Raw genomic sequence first — 17,912 nt, 5'->3', positions numbered from 1 at the left:
CATTCTCAGTAATTATTCCAAATGTCATTGTTTTCAATAGGACATCTAGTATAATATTAATTCCAAATCTTGGCTGGGACCCAATGTCTTAACTTTGTAGCCAGGAAAAATTTCACGAAGAAAAACAAAGCTGTAGAACTTGCACTACTGAACATCAAAACTTATTATAAGACAAATAATCATATTTATTCCAAAGAGCTCTGTGAATTATAGTGTAGTTTATTTGTTTGAAGGGCATAGAGTTGAGTTGGACTTCAAACCTTATAATGTGAACTGTTTCCTTAATGGACATTTTACTTTTCTCCCCATAGTTATGTTCTATTCTGAGGCAGAAATTGTGGGTAGGGTACACCCCAAATGTCCCAGCCTTATTATCAACATTCAAGTGCATGCTATTATACATTACTATGAGATTTTTTTTTTAATCTACCAATGATTCAGTCTGAATAAGCTCTGCATATTCTCACTATATAATAATTTTATCATTGCTTGCCTGCATACCTGAGCTTTACCATAGCTCTTTGCCTTCAGATGACTGATTGAACCAGGCTTCCCTACTCCTGGAAACCCTGGTGGCATAGCGTTTAAGTGCTACAGCTGCTAACCAAAAGGTCGGCAGTTCGAATCCACCAGGTGCTCCTTGGAAACTCTGTGGGGCAGTTCTACTCTGTCATAGGATCACTGAGTCGGAATCAACTAGACAGCAATGTTTTTTTTTTTTCTCTACTCCTAGTGGACCTCATTGTTATGCCACTGCACCCCAGGATTCTGCCTTTTATACCATTCTTTTATGAATTTTTCTTTCAGAATGTTCATCAAGAATGTCCAGTGGCATAACAAATAAAAACCTCTATGAGTTAGTACCAAAAGTATATTATTATAGCAATTAATGATTGTCAAGTTTCCAAAAAAGCTTACGGAAGCCATTTTTGAGCTTCACAAATAATTCAATACACAACTCCTTGTCCATAGTGAATAAATTATCAGTGAGTTTCTAAGGGAAACATATATGTGAACCTTGAAAAGTGGTCCAATTCTAAGAAGTCATCCACAGCTGTGTATCTTTTAAATTTTAATTAAGCAATGCAATAGTATAAGAAGTATAAGTTAATGGTACCAATAATAAGCACAAAGTATACTTAACATTACATTACAGACAATTAAACATACTAGAGGTCATTGTAGTAAAAAAAAAAAAAATCACACTGCACTAGTCCTGGTCATCTCTGTTAAATACAGATTGCTGTGATAGTTCAACAAGAGTACTTTACAAGTTTGAAGGGTTTCCTTCTTTAGCAAACGCTGAGTAGCAGTAACCTGATCCGAATTTATTTGCTGACACAGTTTAACATTATTATGTAAAGATTCCAAAATATCTACTGACGATTCACTCACATATCTGATACCCTCTCTTGCCACAAAACGATTTGTCTGTGTATCAGTCTGCTTTGAATTAGGAGAGAGAAAAACCACACAGTAATTTAAACAGAGTAAACAGTGTCAGGAATTAATAACTATAAAGGGAATTGATGTAGTGAGGGATTGACTAGTAAAAAGTAAAGAGAACTCTATAGAATATAGGAATGACATGTATAAGGAATAGCCACTGCACCTAGAACTGAGATAGAGAGCCCATAGAAAAAGTCTCTCCACTCCCTCCAGGACCCAAATCCAAGCTTCATTGGAGAAGTCACAGCCTGGGTTCACTGAAAAAGAAGTCACTGTGGTGCTGCTCTAGAGGAAATTGCAGGGAATCTATTCCCTGGAATTCATCAGAAATCTTCCCTATAGGGTGCCACAAAAAGCTTTGCATGGGGAAAATGTCTCACTGGAGTTGCTCCATTACAAAACTGCTTAAAAGGAGGATTTCTGGGGGAAACTGCTGGCTGCTGGGTGATGCTATTCCCATGCACTGCAGAACATGAGCACTGGAAAAGTTCCAAGCATGGCAGGAGACTAGTGTTGGAGCCTGGAGAAAAGCACAGAATAGGCTGGAGTCTGTAGAATGAGTATATTGGAATTGGAGGCAAAACCCTTTCCTCCTGCAATAGCTCTCTACCACTCTCTACTGACAAGTTTAGCGTTGTGTCAGTGCTCAAAGAAAAAATACTTAAAGGTCCATTTTTACAGAGCAGGCAAAAAAAGTGAATTTGAAGCTGAGAGACAATCGATTGTTAACAGTGAAGTATACATAGCAAATGATAAATTATTTGGTATATGTATCAGAAGCATAGCATGGAAGCAGGGCAGTGTCAGGCATCTACCTTCAGTGAAAGTAGTATTCATGGCAGTCCTCGTCCTACATAAATAACAGAAAGCTACTCTTTCTAGTGTTCCAGGTGACATCTCAGGTACAAAAGAGCAAGACATGGCAGATGTGAAATTACCTGGTTTTGACCCTCAGTAGTCCACAAGAGCCAATATCTCTTGGCAGATCCCATGAGTATAACTTTCAGGACCCCAAAAGGAGGAATAGGGTCAATGACTAAAGTTAGTCAACTCAGGGGAAAAAAAAGTCATGGCTTACCAAAAAATAACCATAATTCCCTTACAGGAATTTTACTCCAGATCCAATTTACCAGTCAAGAGTCATTATTTTAAATGTAAGCGATGTTGCTTGGTAACACAGTTATGGGTCAATTTTGTGAGCCATGGGACATAGCATGTCCCAACAAATTTTTAAGCCTATGTAGTTCTTTGGGAAAGAGGTAGCTCAATTTTAACACAGTTAGGTGGAATCCTGGTAGCACAGTGGTTAGGAGTTCAGCTGCTAACCAAAAGGTCAGCATTGTGAATCCACCTGCAGCTCCTTGGAAACTTAAGAGGCGGTTCTACTCTGTTCAATAGGATCACTATAAGTCAGAATCTACTCTACGGCAATGGATTGGTTTTTTTTTTTTTTTTTTTGAGCCTCAAGGTCAGTGTCCTTTGAAATGTATGTAACTCAAGAACTCTGAGTTGGGGCCTCATTTTGTGTAGCTTGGGCGTTGTCTTAGGAGATGCCTTCTGGATGTGTGAATTTTCTAAACTTTTGACAGGTTTACCTTTATTTCTGTGAAAGAAGCCTCCTCACTATGTTTCCCAGTTACTATGTTCTCAAGAGGATATATTTATCAAGAGAATGAGCAACTCAGTCTTCATTCAGTCATAGTGACTATTTTTTTTTGGCATCATTTATTGTTTCCAGATGTTACTGGCTCCCACTTTCCTAGCTTCTGTACAGTAAACAATGCCTTTGCAATAAGCATAATACAACAGAGTGGTACTTTTCAAGAGACTTAAACGCCTAGAAGTTATTCTTACCCCACAGTCAATCTTAGGCCCAATCAAGGCTCCCGTGTGTTGTATGTGGAAAGCACTGCCGTGAGAAGTTCTGCAATATTCCAGGGCAGCTGTTTCTGCTTCTTAGCTGTTAGCGTTGCTTTGTTATAATGTAGAATGCATACAAAAAGAAAAACCAAACCTGTTGCTGCCAAATCAACTCTGACTCATAGCAATCCTGTAGAACAGAGTAGAACTGCCCCATAGAGTTTCCAAAGAGCAGCTGGTGGATCCCAACTGCTGTCCTTTTGGTTAGTAGCCTACACTCTCAACCACTGTGCCACCATAGTAGTGGTAATTTTCCTGAGATTCAAATTCCTTTGGTTTTATTTATATGGCCTGTAAATACTGCTTTTGCAGTAAAGAAGACTGCATTGTTGTGGTAATTTTCCTGAATTAAAAAAAAAATCCCTTGGCTTTATTTTGGGGGCTGTAAGTACTGCTTTTGCAGCAAGGAAAAATGCATTGTAGCATGTTTTGAAAATTTTTGTGAAAAATGATAAAAAACTAAGAAGGAGACTAGAATAAAACCTACGCGCAGTCATTGTGGAGCGCCTTCATGTTTTACCACACTTCGTAAATTTTCAAGACATAAAATTAAAATAAATAAAAGATTTTATTCTTGACTCACATCAGCAGTGTTTACTACATCCAAGGTCCACTGGGATATATTTGATCCCACATAATGGGTATCAAAACCCATGGCTCATTACAAAATTCCGAACTGGTCCTTTAATCAGTTTGCCTTCCATTAGTAAAACCACATAGTGTCAACAAAAAATTCAAAGGAGAAAATAATTGGATTTTGAAAGGGTTAAGTTTCCACAAGAATAAAGCAAGAAAGTTCAGCTAAGGTCAAATTTGCCCTTAGAAACAAACAAAAAAGGTATTGGTTAACCTTTATTTTTATTCCTCCCACTGAGTTACCTTTGAATAACACCTTAAATTAAAAGCAAACAAAAGGAATGCCTAAATAAATTTGTCTAGGACCATAAGCATTTGCATTATCTAACAGGTGTTAAAAATGAGACAGAATTTCTGTAAAATAAGACTTTTATTCAGATTAAAATATTTGCAAATCTGGAAGGACATCTTTTATACACAATTTTGCAGATTTTGTACAGAGCTGGGAAAGAGTATGGGGTACTTTTGATTGGCTGACATTCAACATGCTTTTTTAAGACTCGGTTATCAAAAAAGGCTGACACAGGTCTGAATCAGACTATTTTGTTCACATACTCTAAAAGGCAGATGCAAAGGTCTAGGACAAAATGGAGTCTGATTCAGACCTGTGTCAGCCATTTAGTTATGTCAAGTGCCTCAGTTGCAGTGAGCACTTCCACAGAGGTCATTGTTATCCTCTCTATAACCTAAACAGTCAGTTTATTGCTTTGACCGTTTACTTTGTCTAGGTCTGCAATACCTTTGTGTGTGTGCATTTTTTGTTTTTGTTTTTTGAGATTATCTCATTCTTTAACAGTGGCATATATATATGTATGTATGTATGTATGTAGCAAAACATGTTCTATTTCAACATTTTTTTACATGTACAATTCAGTGACACTAATTGCTTACGCTGGGCATCACCAATAAAGTTACAATAAATAGCATTTACAAAAGAATTAATGCATCAAACACTAGTATAATATCATTTTTATAAATTTTGTAACTTTTATCAAAACGACAAATATACCGACATCATTATTAAAGTTGCGGTTTCCTTGCGTTTTAAAGCACAGTCACATTTCTACTCACAAAATAATCAATTTTTATTCACATTTTTCTGCCTTGAACTTTAAAAACACCAAATTAAAGTCCCATATTTTGGGGAGTTTTTAAGCCTACAAAACTCTCAAATGTCTCTCACTTGGTGAGAGCAGAGGGAGTTGGCTAGATTCTGGTATAGTGTAGTGCAATAGTCTCATCAAAAGAAGTTTTATGTGCAGGAGCACAGATGTTACCATATTGTTTCTGTTGCTACCACTGGCACCACCCCTGTTGCCCATAGGACATTATGCAGGCCAAACTTCTACCATCACCATTATATCTGACCTTGAAGTTTAGCTGTCCTACAGAAACTCTAAGCCTTCAGGTGGGTACTCACTTCCTAGGTGATTCTCCTAAGTTGGAGCTCTAGTGTGATAAGAGTCAACCCAGCTGCTCCAGCACCCTGAACCATTACAAACACAGTGTCTATGGACTCAATGTTCTGCTTCATTTTCTACAGCCCTGTTTACCCCTTTGTGTTGGCATTTAGCTATATATCTGATTTTCCCTATGTCATGGAGGGGACTCTTATGTAATTGCCCAGATGGATGGGACCCAAAACCTGTTGGTCTTCTGGTCTGTGGACTTACAGGCATAACCCCCTAGTCAGTCAGGTATCATGATTTAGCTTGACCTGTAACCGTGAGCTGACCCCTGGCATTATCATTCACATCAGCTCAGATATGTCTGGTTTATGGGTGGGCCCATTTCATGGTCCATACATGGAGAAGATAAGTTTTTTGGAACGTTTTGACTCTAATTATAGATTTCATTACATACAGAGAACAGTACTGTTTTAACCTCTGATAGAAAGGTTGATTTATTCATACATCTCAGTACTTGGCATACTAGCATTGATCTGTGCAAGGTGCCTCTTGTACATTGTTTATTCATGTATTTCCTTGTATCTCTATGTCCCACTCCCTTCTTTTTCCCTGTAGATAAACCTTACATCTCCGGGCTGTCTGAGTCTTTACTGGTTAATATCTATTGTGTCCTTTCATTATCAATAGTGTGTACTGGTTTGGAAGATAAATTATGTGGCACATACTTAAAAGGAAATGACTGTAATGCATTTAATTATATTTTGTCCATATGTGTTTTGTGAAATGTGTAGTTTTTTCATGTGTTTGTATTTTAACACAAACATGATATTATGTTATATATCTTATATAAGCACTCTGTATTATAATCAAAGATACTATAGTACATCTATTTAATTGCTTATAAATTTTGTTAATCAGAAAAAGAGCAGCTCTCATTTAAGATGAAAAAGTATAAATTTTCCTACTGGAGAAATGTATCTAAATAGTTATTTGAAGCATAGGATTGGAGATCTTAATTACACAAATCATGACCCATTTAGCATGATTCCTTTGTGACTCCAAGGTCCTAAAAGATTCTGGTAGGTGTGTTTAGAAACTTTGTTGGTGGCATAATCCATAAACTCTCTCACACACACATGTACACACACACATAGGCTCATGTGCACTTGCATCTGTATGTACACTACTCACACATATATACCCATTACCACATAAACCCATCACTGAAGCATTATTATTAAAAAAAGATGGTTTGAGAGTGAACTTGTTATGCTGTCAGTGCTGAAAGGAATTTTCCCAGCTTTTTGTGACCCTCAGGCAGACAGGAAATATTATACTATTTAAGATAAGAACTCTCTTAAACTGGCTGGGACCACAGAATTTAAAAAATGTAATATCAGATTATATGTTAATTTCTGTTGGTGACTTATACTTCTAAAAGTTATATTTATAATCATCAGTGTCAAAATTGAAACAGCTTTGTATCTTCTTTTTTTATTAGTGATGAAGCAAATTGTTCATGTGTCCTGATTGTTCATTTAGCTTCCTCTGTTGCAGGAACTTTGGGTTCCCTCCTTATTGTTACTATATTAAAATGATAAAATGGTTAAAGCTGATTAAGACATGACTAATTTCTTCTTCCCTTAGTCTGGAAGCACCTTCTACAAAATTTCTTTCAGCAGGTTCTTTATTTTTTGATAGTCAACTATATCTGTATCATTTGTTGTGGTTTTTCATTACTGTTATATTAATAAAATTACTTAAAAAATTTTTAGATTTGACATTTAACTTATTTCTTAATTTAAAATTCATTTGACAAACTGTATAAACTGAGAATCTGAAAGAACTTATTTTCTTCATATGTTAGGTAAGTTTCCGTTACTACTACTTCTCCATATCATTTGGTCTTGATCTTTCTTTTAGTACATATAAAATTGTTCTAGTAATTCCAACTATATTTGAATAACCTTACAATTTCCAAATATAGTTAAATTTAGGAATAACTACTCTATTGGTCACTCTGTTCATTTTTGGTTCAGAATTCTATTGCTTTTACAAATTAAGGTACATAATATAATTTAATACTGGCAGGGAAGCTCCCATACATTATGCTTTATTTTCAAAATAATGTAGTTATACTTTTTAAAATTATAAACAAATTTTATATTTAACTTGTCAAACTATTACTTTTCAATTGTGATCGGGAATTGCTCATTTAGCTGTTTAATGACCTGTGTGTGGGGCGGGGGGGAATGAGGTAAGCTGTTAGCAGAATTGATGGGGCCAAGTTAGAGCTCCTTTGCTTTTCTCTGTTATATCTCTGAAGTTTGTCAAAAGGCAATCAACAACAGTTAAGAAGAGGACAAGGTATAATATTTGAAGAATAGTTAACAATTTTATACCAGTGATTTTATGAAATATAAAACTATATCATATTAAAAAAAAATACTGTGTTGGCTATGAAAGTTGAGTTTGGCAAATCTGCCAGGTCTTGTGATTTTCCTGCCATAGTACATAAGTATGTAGATATAAACGGAAAAATTATATAAATATTTGGATTCACACAAGGTAAAGATTTGTCACGTGGGTGTGACAAAAACACACACACTCCAGAAAAGAAATAAAACATTAAAATAGATTTCAAAAAAGCTCACTATGGTACTTTAGACTTCAGAAGATATTTTAAAAAATAAAAAGAGAGAGAATTTAGTTCATGCAAACAACCCTCAAGCAAAATAAAAATGTTTTTGAAAATAAATTGTTTCTCAATTTTAATTTTTAAAATTGTGGCCCTCCTCAATTAATTTAAATATATCTTTCTAAATAAAATATTTTCCCCCCACAGGGACGTCATTTATAATATTTTTCTTTATGTATTTTTGCCCATAAATAAAAATATTGAATTCTTTGAATTATTTAGTCATGGTACAAACATATGCTAAAGGTATAGAATACTCAAAATATACTTGGTAGGTTGAAATGTGCCCATGTTATCAGAGGGTTAAGAATACACATACACACAAACACACACAAGCAAAATATATTCAACAAAATGCTGTTTTTATTTACCTATTTTCTCTTTTAAAAATATTTCTCTACACTTGTTACTCTTCCATCTTCTATAAAAATTGTTTTAAATTTATAATCAGAAAATGTGTTTGAAAGTATGATTGTAGTTTTTTTATTAATGAACTTCACAGATACTCCTTTTGAGCTTTTGCTAATTTACTTTTATATATATTAGTTTTTTTTATTATGTATGACTCAATGGAAATGTGGAGAAGATTAAGTCAAATAGTGATTGTTAGCCAATACCTTAAATCCATAGTACAATATATACCTGTTATGCCAGAAGACAAGTTTATTATCATCCTCAGATCTCTGTCCTCTTCTGTGCCTTATATCCAATTGTCATTATGGGCAACAGCACCATATTGCAAGTGACCTGGGTGCACGAACCCATACATTTCTTTCTTTTCATGCTGGCCACCAGTGACTTGGGCCTCTGTGCCACCACCTTACCTACAATGCTTAAGATTTTCTGGTTCAATGATTGTGATGCATGCCTTGCCCAGATGTACTTTATCCACATTTTCCCCATGATGAAGTCAAATATCCTACTGTCTATGGCTTTTAACTGCTATGTAGCCATCTCCAATCCTCTCAGATAACACCGCAGTCCTGAATAGTGCTAACATTGTAAACATTTCTCTGAGGGTTGTGTTATGGGTAGTCATTGTCCTCATCCCAGCCCCTGTCCTCATTAAGCAACTAAAATTTTGTGAGGACAATATACTTTCCAATTTCCTACTGGCTACACCCAGATATTATTAAGCCCTCCTGCTCTGATCACTGTATTAACAGCTTCTTAGGTCTGGTCATTATCATCACATTTGCAGTAGACTCTGGCTCGTTCTACTCTCCTATGTGAAAATCCTGACCACTGTGCTGGGTATTGCCTCCCAGGAAGAATGAGTCAAGGCCCTCAACGCTTGTGCTTCCCACATCTGTGCTGTACTACTGATCTACATTCCTATGTTAGGAGTGTCTCTTATTCACCACTTTGGAAAGTATGCTCCACCTATAATTCATGTCATCATGGCCTATGTCTACTGCTTCTTGATGTCTCCTGTGCTCAATCCAGTTGTCTACTGCAAGACGTGTGAGATATGCACCAGTGTTGTGGGGATTTTCCAGAAACTAGAGAACAATAAACATTAACTAGAAGTTTGAATTGCAGATATTAATTTTGATACTTGCCTCTAATACCCAATATCTGTACTAACAAAAAAAGAGAGAGATTGAGGCCAAGGAAATGTGTATTTATCTGTTATTCTGCATACAAATGATTCAAAAATCCTGTAAAAGGTAAAAACAAAAAAAATGGTAAAAAGGATAACATCTAAAACCATGTGCTCTTTGGTATAGGATCAATAGTTCAAAAAGCCAGTTTGCTAATAGAACTCTTCTTGTGTTAACAATTCAGTTTTCTAAACAAAAATACAACTGATACGACTCTAGTCTGATTCCATTTCAATGGTTGTAACTATTTTCTTCATTTTATTAAGTTTAAGCTTGCTTGTCATATGCCTTTTATCACATGTGAAATTTATTTCTGAACTTGACTATAAGATATCCAAAGGTGTGAGAAACTATAGTAAATTTTATATTTCATAAATGATTAGCATTCATTCTGCAAATATTTATTCAGCTCATATTATCTACCAGATGCATCAAACACATTGAGATAGAGAAATGTGTATCACTGCTTTGATTAATGACACATTAAATTAAATTAGAAAAACATCTTGGAATTAAGCATTTATACCAAAGGCATCTTGACCTTTTACCTCGCCGTCAACACACACAATTCCAATTGCTCGCTTAGAGTCACTGCCCAGGATGAACATGGTAATCGGGGTTACTTCAGAAGCAACAAGTACTTCTGTTGGTTTGTAGGCAAGGACAAATTGTGCATTGTTCCAAGGTGTCTGTAATATCTGGGGTTCTTCCAGACATCTTGAAGTGGATCAGGCTCATCAATTATCCAGCCATTTTTCTTCCTATAGTGGAACTATCACTTTGCCCTTTTGCATAGCCTATTGCTGTCCTCACAGATTAAAGTACTGCCCTACATTATGGTATTGTTAGTTGTTGTTAAGTAGACTCAGACTCATGGCGACGTCCTACATGCAGAGTAGAACTGCTCCATGAGGTTGTCAAGGCTGTGACCTTTCAAAAGATCATCAGGCTTGTCTACCACGGAGCCTCTAGGTGCATTTGAACTGCCAACCATTTGGCTAGTAATAAAGTGCTCAACAACTAGTTCCAATGATTAATAAACCCATTGCAAAGGAACATAACAGCATGATATACAGGAGAATTAAGAAAAAAATGAAGTGTTTGGAAATTTTTACTATGAATCTGCACACTTGGCAAAATGTTTGCATTTTTCATTTTGTTTAAGCATGGTCCCAACGTAGATATGGTTTCTTATACTCAGTTTAGAAAAGAAGAAATTAATTCTCTGAGGACTACCAATTCTTAAGTTTATGCTTAAGCTCTTAAGCATAGAAGATATAATTAAAATACTTGTTTCTTCCAAAGTTTATTCTCTTTACATAGAAACAGGTTGAAACTAAGAGCAAAAATTTTCTTCATTTTTGTTAAATACATATAACACATTTGCCAATTCAACATTTTTCACATGTACAGTTTAGTGATATTAGCTACATTAATCATATTGTACAACTGATGGCCAAAGCAGCTAGGAGCTGCTTAGTTATTCCCAATCAAAACCTTAGGTGTTGGAGATGAGTGTGGCTTAATTGGGAGCTAGCTGCTCAGACCAAGCAACACTTGCCCCCTCCAGTCCATTTTCCCCAAAGCACTGGGTATAGCTCAAGCCAGCCAAAACCAGTTCACTAGCCTACATGCCAAAGGAAAAAACTGCAATTTGTCTTACTGCACCTGTGTGCCACAATAACCTATGTAGTCCATAATGTTTGTGTGTACGTCCTTGTGAGAGACAATATAAAAGTTTCTGCCTTCCTTAGTTTGGGAGGTCGATTTGCGGTATATACCTCATTGCTCCTTGCACGGAAGCCCTGGTGATGTAATGGCTAAGTGCTATGGATCTTAACCAAAAATTGGCTGTTTGAATCCACCAGGCGGTCCTTGGAAACTCTATGGGTCAATTCTACTCTGTCCTATAGGGTTGCTATGAGTAGGAATTGACTCAACGGCAACGGGTTTGCTTTGTTTTTTTGTTTGTTTTTTAAGGAGTCCCTGGATGGTGCAAATGGTTCAGCTACTAACTGAAAGGTTCAAGTCACCCAGAGGTGACTTGGGAGAAAGGATTGGCAATTTACTGAAAAAAGTCAGTCGTTGAAGACCCTATGGAGCACAGGTCTTCTTTGACACAATGGGGTTGTCAAGAGTCAGTGTTGACTCAACAGCGACTAGTTTTTTTCTTTGTTTTTAAGATCTGTTAAATTAGTTCAACCCAAGTCATACAGAAAACCAATTATAGGATTCTACTTCATCCCTCCCCCCATATCCCTGCAATTCAAATACTACTCCTTGTGTATAGGTATCTGCTCACATTGAGGATATTTTCTTCAGAGTTGCTTTTCTATTCTCTCAACATAGTTGTTTGTCTTTGACTAATAACAGCAACAATCTCACCTCAGCCCCTTCTTATGAATCCTTCCATTTCTCTTAGGCTAATTAGAAGATGGGCAAATAGTTGTGTGAATTATCAGACTTCCTTCCTTGTTGGTATTTACCCTAAATTTGGTAACTATCTCTCTCTCTCTCTCTCTCTCTCTCTCTCTCTCTCTCTATCTATCTATCTATCTATCTATCTATCTATCATCTATCTATCATCTATCTATCTATCATCTATCTATCTATCATCAGCTATCTATCTGTCATCTATCTATCTATCATCAGCTATCTATCTATCATCTATCTATCATCATCTATCTATCATCTGTCATCTATCTGTCTGTCTATCTATCTATCTAGTGCTTTTGTTAAAGTTTGTAGATAATTATTAAGGTGGTAGATCATGGAGACAACTAAGTGTAATAAGAGATAGGATAAGTGTCAAAGAGTGGTGTGTATAAACTAACTCACTTTATCTGACAATTTTATGATGTTTTATAAACTTGAACATTAATGTTTGTTTGTGTAACTTTGTTTCTTTCCTTATAGTCATCAGCAGGAGGACACTTTAAAATGACAAGGCTCTATTTGCCTATCATCAAAGTGGAAGTGAAAAAGGATGGGCACATTCCATTATAAGCAGGGCTGGAGTAGGAGGATCATCCTGAGATGAAGCTCACTGTGGCTTCCGTAGAAAATAGTAAGGCAGACTAAATCTCTGATATCAGCATCAGCAAGAAAGGAGAGATAGAAAAACGACTATTGGATGAGAGAAAAATAGTCTTGGTGCTTAAACAGTGGGAGGCCTGCGTGAATCAAAAATTGTTTCAGAAAGTTCTGGATTGCTGCATGCCTAGTTTCTTTGAAGATTGCATTACATACATTCAGGGCAGATATGTGGTATGGGTAGAATCATATTGACTGCCATCACGTTTACACTGTTTTCCTAGTTCTTCGTCCATAAAGAATATAATCATAAACAATTTTCTGTACAATAATAATGAAATATTTTCAGGAATATTTTTTTTTTACCCAAAGTAGCCAGGGAATGACTTTATCTTAGAAATTATTGTTTTAATCACTGATTTGCATTACTATTTCAACCACCAAACTTTAAGTTCCATGAGGAAAGGAATTTATTCTGAGTCATCTTTTGTAATCAATCTTAACAAAGAAACTGGCACATACGTGGTAGATATTCAGTCAGTGTTTGTTGAATTGAACTGTTGAATTTAATTTAATGGATCTGATGAAGTACATTGAAATCACATGACTACGTTTTACCAACTGCTTTCAAGTCTCTAAAATACAATGATAAAAAATATAGCTGACATTTCAGTGATTTCTTTTTCTTTCTTTCTCTCTTCTTTCTCTCTCTTTCTTTCTCTCTTTCTTTCTTCCCTCCCTCCCTCCCTCCTTCTCTCCCTTCCTTCCTTCCTTTCTTTCTTTCTTTATTTTTTGTGCATTGAGGAAGGCTGAGCTGAGACCTTTCAATGAATGAGAGACACACTTGATCTATGGTGTATTTTGCTATAAAAAATATCCCCGAAGGATGGCCTAACTAAATACCACTTTATTTCATCCCTATTCTTTCCTCCTTCTGGAGATCCCAGGGCTGGAAAATGTACATATCTGTGCTGTGCACCTAGCAGCTGTCCTTGGGACTATCTGCATAATTTTTGTAATTCAGGCAGTGTATTCTCTATCAGCTCATGTTCTACTTCTTGGCCATTCTGTCATCTATCGATCTGGGACTATCCATATCCACAATCTCCAAGATGCTTGGCATCTTCTGGATCAACCCAAGAGAAACCTCCGTCGAGTGCTGCCCCACCCAGATATTCTTCATCCACCTATGCACTGGCATGGAGTCAGCTGTGTTCGTGGCTGTGGCCTACGATCATTATGTGGCAATCTGTAATACTCTTTGCTACATATAGGTGGTGACAAAGTGGTATAAATTATAGCATTGATCATTCTCTGGAGACCCTTAGCCATTACAATTTCCTTTGTTCTCATCCTAAGACTGCCCTTCTGTGGATGCCATATCATCCCCCATACCTACTATGAGCATATGGGCATGGCCCGCCTGTCCTTTGGCAGCTGTGAGGTCAATATTATCTATGGCTTGTGCACCACTTCTATTCTGGTGTTTGACATCAAAGCCATTGTCATCGCCTATGTCCAGATCCTTCATGATGACTCCCTTCCCCTGATGACCGTGTCAAAGCATTCACACCTGTGGCTGTCATGTTGGCTTTTTACACACCTGCATTTTTTTTCATTCATGACCCATAGGTTTGGTTAGAATATAACATGTTACATTCATACCGTTCTTGATAATTTCTATGTGGCCATTCCACCTGCTCTCAATCCTGTAATTTATGGTGTCAGAACTAAACTGGTTATAGATCAGCTGTTGAAAAACATTTTCTAAGATATAAAACATAACTCTTGTTTTTGTAAAAAAAATCAAATCTGATAAAAGAGTGGCCCTGATTCTCTATGTTCAAAACAGGAGGAAAACGTTTAGAAGACATCACAGAATATTTGGAGGAGGCCTGTCAATGGCAAGTCTTTGGTCATTGAAGCATATGTCTCAAACCCATAAATATAAAGTAAGCCCATACCAAATACATGAATAAAAGTGTTTTATATTTTCTCATTGTAGGGAAATAATACAAATTCCTTCAGTGAAAGAAAATCAACATATTTTTGTGCTTCCATCATGACTAAGTCCATCACATTCCAAAGTCACACTCAGTTTAAACCATAAGCAAGTGAAACAAACAAACAAACAAAATGTAAAGTACCCCATATGCTTAGTTTAAAGAAAACTAGTGGGTCTTCCTGACTAGTGCTAGTCCCAAATATAATAGACTCTGGACCATTTCTCATACTCCTAGACTCCCTTTGAAAAAGAACTTTATTCCTGACTTTGCCATGCTAAAGTCTAAAGATATGGTGTGCCACTGTGAATATGATAATTATGAGAAAAGTTGGGTTTTTTCCCCTGAACAGAATCTTATAAACTGTAATCTTAGTAATTGTGTAGTCTTTGTTACTTGAAAGATGTGTTCGGTTGTTTATTTGATGGGTCTTTTCAATTATTCTTCTTCTGAAAGGTTTTGCCTCTGTGTCTTTGATTTGATTTGATTTGATTTTTGCCACCCCATGGAGGAGTTTCACTGTTATGGAATGTTAGAATTAACAGTGATGTTCCAATTCCAGAATTACTCAAGTGTTTTTGATTGTTTTTTGTTTTTGTTCCGTGTGGGGTGGGGTGGGGAGGATGTCAATGGGCTTCTAGCTCCATGTGATATCACTCACCATTTCCTAGTTCTGTGTAACATTATTGATATTACGTCTAGAAAAGACTGAATAAAAAAAATATGTTCGCGAAATATTGGGAGAAAAAAAATCTAAATTTTTAGCTATGTATTTATTACAGGACTTCCAGGAACTTTTAATAGTCACTACAATGGACTGAGCCATACCAACAATTATGAAGGTGGCACAGGCCAGGCAATATTTCATTCTGTTATACATAAGGTTACCGTGAGTTAGAGTTGACTCAATGGTAACAATAACAGGAATTCTTAATTAACAAATATTCATGTGAATTTTAAGAAAGGCTTGGCTTCAAAATACTCTTTAGACCTTCCCATGGCATTCATATGCTGTAGAATATACTTGGAAACCCTGGTGGCGTAGTGGTTAAGTGCTACCACTGCTAACCAAAGGGTCGGCAGTTCGAATCTGCCAGGCGCTCCTTGGAAACTCTGTGGGGCGGTTCTACTCTGTCCTGTAGGGTCGCTATGAGTCAGAATCAACTCGACGGCACTGGGTTTTTGGGTAGAATATACTTAAGAAAGACTTATGGTCATTGAAATATAAAATATGATGTCATAAATTTGTAAAGGAAGTTTACAAAAATTAACATCACATCCTGAGTTTGAAATTCTGCCACAAAAATCATTCAGTAATTATGGGCACAAAGTGCCTTCTCCTGGACTCCCATTATGACATTATGATCATCCCTTATCTATCCATTTATACTACTTACGAAATGGCTCCTATTTTATACTACCCCAATTTTGTCTTTGATGAGTTCAGAAGTGTTCATTCTGCTTCTACATCATGGATAATTTGGGTAGGTATTATTTAGTCTTTAACCATTTTTAGAATTCACCAGGGCAGCTATCTGAACCTGTTGTTGTATTTTTTTGTTTATTTGTTTTCTTGAACTTTTTTTGTTTGCTTTTGAATACAGAGGCTAACTACAGATTAAATTTCTTTAATAGGTAAAGGGCTACTCAGGTCACCTATTTCTTAATTCTGAATATAAGAATCACCTATGGTACATTAAAGCATTGTCTGTCCTGTCTGACTTTAATAGCGTAACACCTTTGAAATTTATCCGTGTGAAACTGCATAACATGTAAGAAAAACAGCAATCAGAAAAAAGGTGTGACCTACAAATTAATGATAGTTGGATCAATGATATACTTCTTCAAACCAATAACAGACTCCAGAAAACTGTAGGTTAAGAAAAACTGATAACCTGAGAATGGATTTGTATAGCAAGAAAATTATTTGTAAAGAGTAAGGGTGAAATAAAGAAAACTTTAAAATGAGCAGATTGTGGAGATTTTAGCACCAGGAGATTCTCACTAAAGAAGTTGCTGAAATATACACTCAAGAAAGAAGAGTATTTATTTAAGAAGGAATAACTGAGTCCAAAAGTAGGAAATTTTTAAATCTGCTGATCAATCTTGAAGTGCCAACCAAAGTTCTTTGATTATGTATTACATTGGTTTTTAATTTTTCCTCTTCTTATCCTAAGAGGATTCCCATTCACTCCCCTCCCCCACTTTTTTTTCCAATCGTATAATTCTTCCTGATAATCCCCTCAAAGTAGTGATTCATATGCCATTATATGATTTAGCTGAAGAGGCTGCTGGAATAGAATTGAGAAACGACACTCAGAACATTTATCCAGAAGGATAATATGAAATAAATCAAATTACATTTGTGTATCCTTTGCAATGTCTTTATCAATAACAGTGAATATATTTTTTATTTTAGATATCAAAAAATGCAATAAGAATAGAAATATACAGTCAGACCAGTTCAAATGGTCAAACATCATAGAAAATGCTATATAAGAGCAGACTAAACACTCTTAATTAAGGAAAGAGTGCAGAATCTAAATGCACTTAAAGCTGAGGAGCCTAGAAAGGGATAAGGAAATTTTATTGTGAAGCTAAGAAACTAAGACATTTTCTTGAAGCGTGAAAAATAAGTATGACACAGTTAACCAGGCCCCACATTACATAATAGAATGGATGGGTGATAAAGTAGGATTTCCTCAAAAAAAGAGAGGAAAGTAATGTATGCAAAAATGGAAACTAAGAAGAACTCTGGAGTGTCATTAAAATGGCCCAGGAAAGGAAAGATGAAGATATAATTTCTTTAAGCTTCCTGATGTCCAAGTAGGATATGTTCAGGCTAATGTTCACTGTAATGATAGTTTTTGGTATTTAGGTAAATTAAAATTTTTAAATATAGTGCACGATAGTCATAGCAGTGGGATTCAAGTGGCTGTTTCTGAGCAGTTTAAAAGACTAATTTCACTGTTTATTGGGAAATATTTCTGCTGCACATAATCTATAGTTATAACTATTTACGTATATAATATGTCTTTGTATAAGTTTCTTCCCATAGAAAAATTTTTAAAACTATTAAAGGACGGGGTTGGTGAAAAACCACACTCTGAGATAGATAATAAAAAGTTTTTCTTTAAATATTAATTGCCAAAAAGAGGAT

At 35.9% G+C, this 17,912-nt stretch overlaps 1 pseudogene; it reads left to right on the top strand.

Moving 5' to 3' along the window:
• Nucleotides 1-13,662: 13,662 nt before the first annotated feature.
• Nucleotides 13,663-14,520, top strand: LOC100659380 (olfactory receptor 52E1-like; annotated as a pseudogene).
• The last annotated feature ends 3,392 nt before the right edge of the window (nucleotides 14,521-17,912 follow it).

The sequence above is a fragment of the Loxodonta africana genome, chromosome 7 (genome assembly GCF_030014295.1).
Source record: "Loxodonta africana isolate mLoxAfr1 chromosome 7, mLoxAfr1.hap2, whole genome shotgun sequence".
NCBI lineage: Eukaryota > Metazoa > Chordata > Mammalia > Proboscidea > Elephantidae > Loxodonta > Loxodonta africana.
This window is presented reverse-complemented; position numbering and strand designations above follow the sequence as displayed.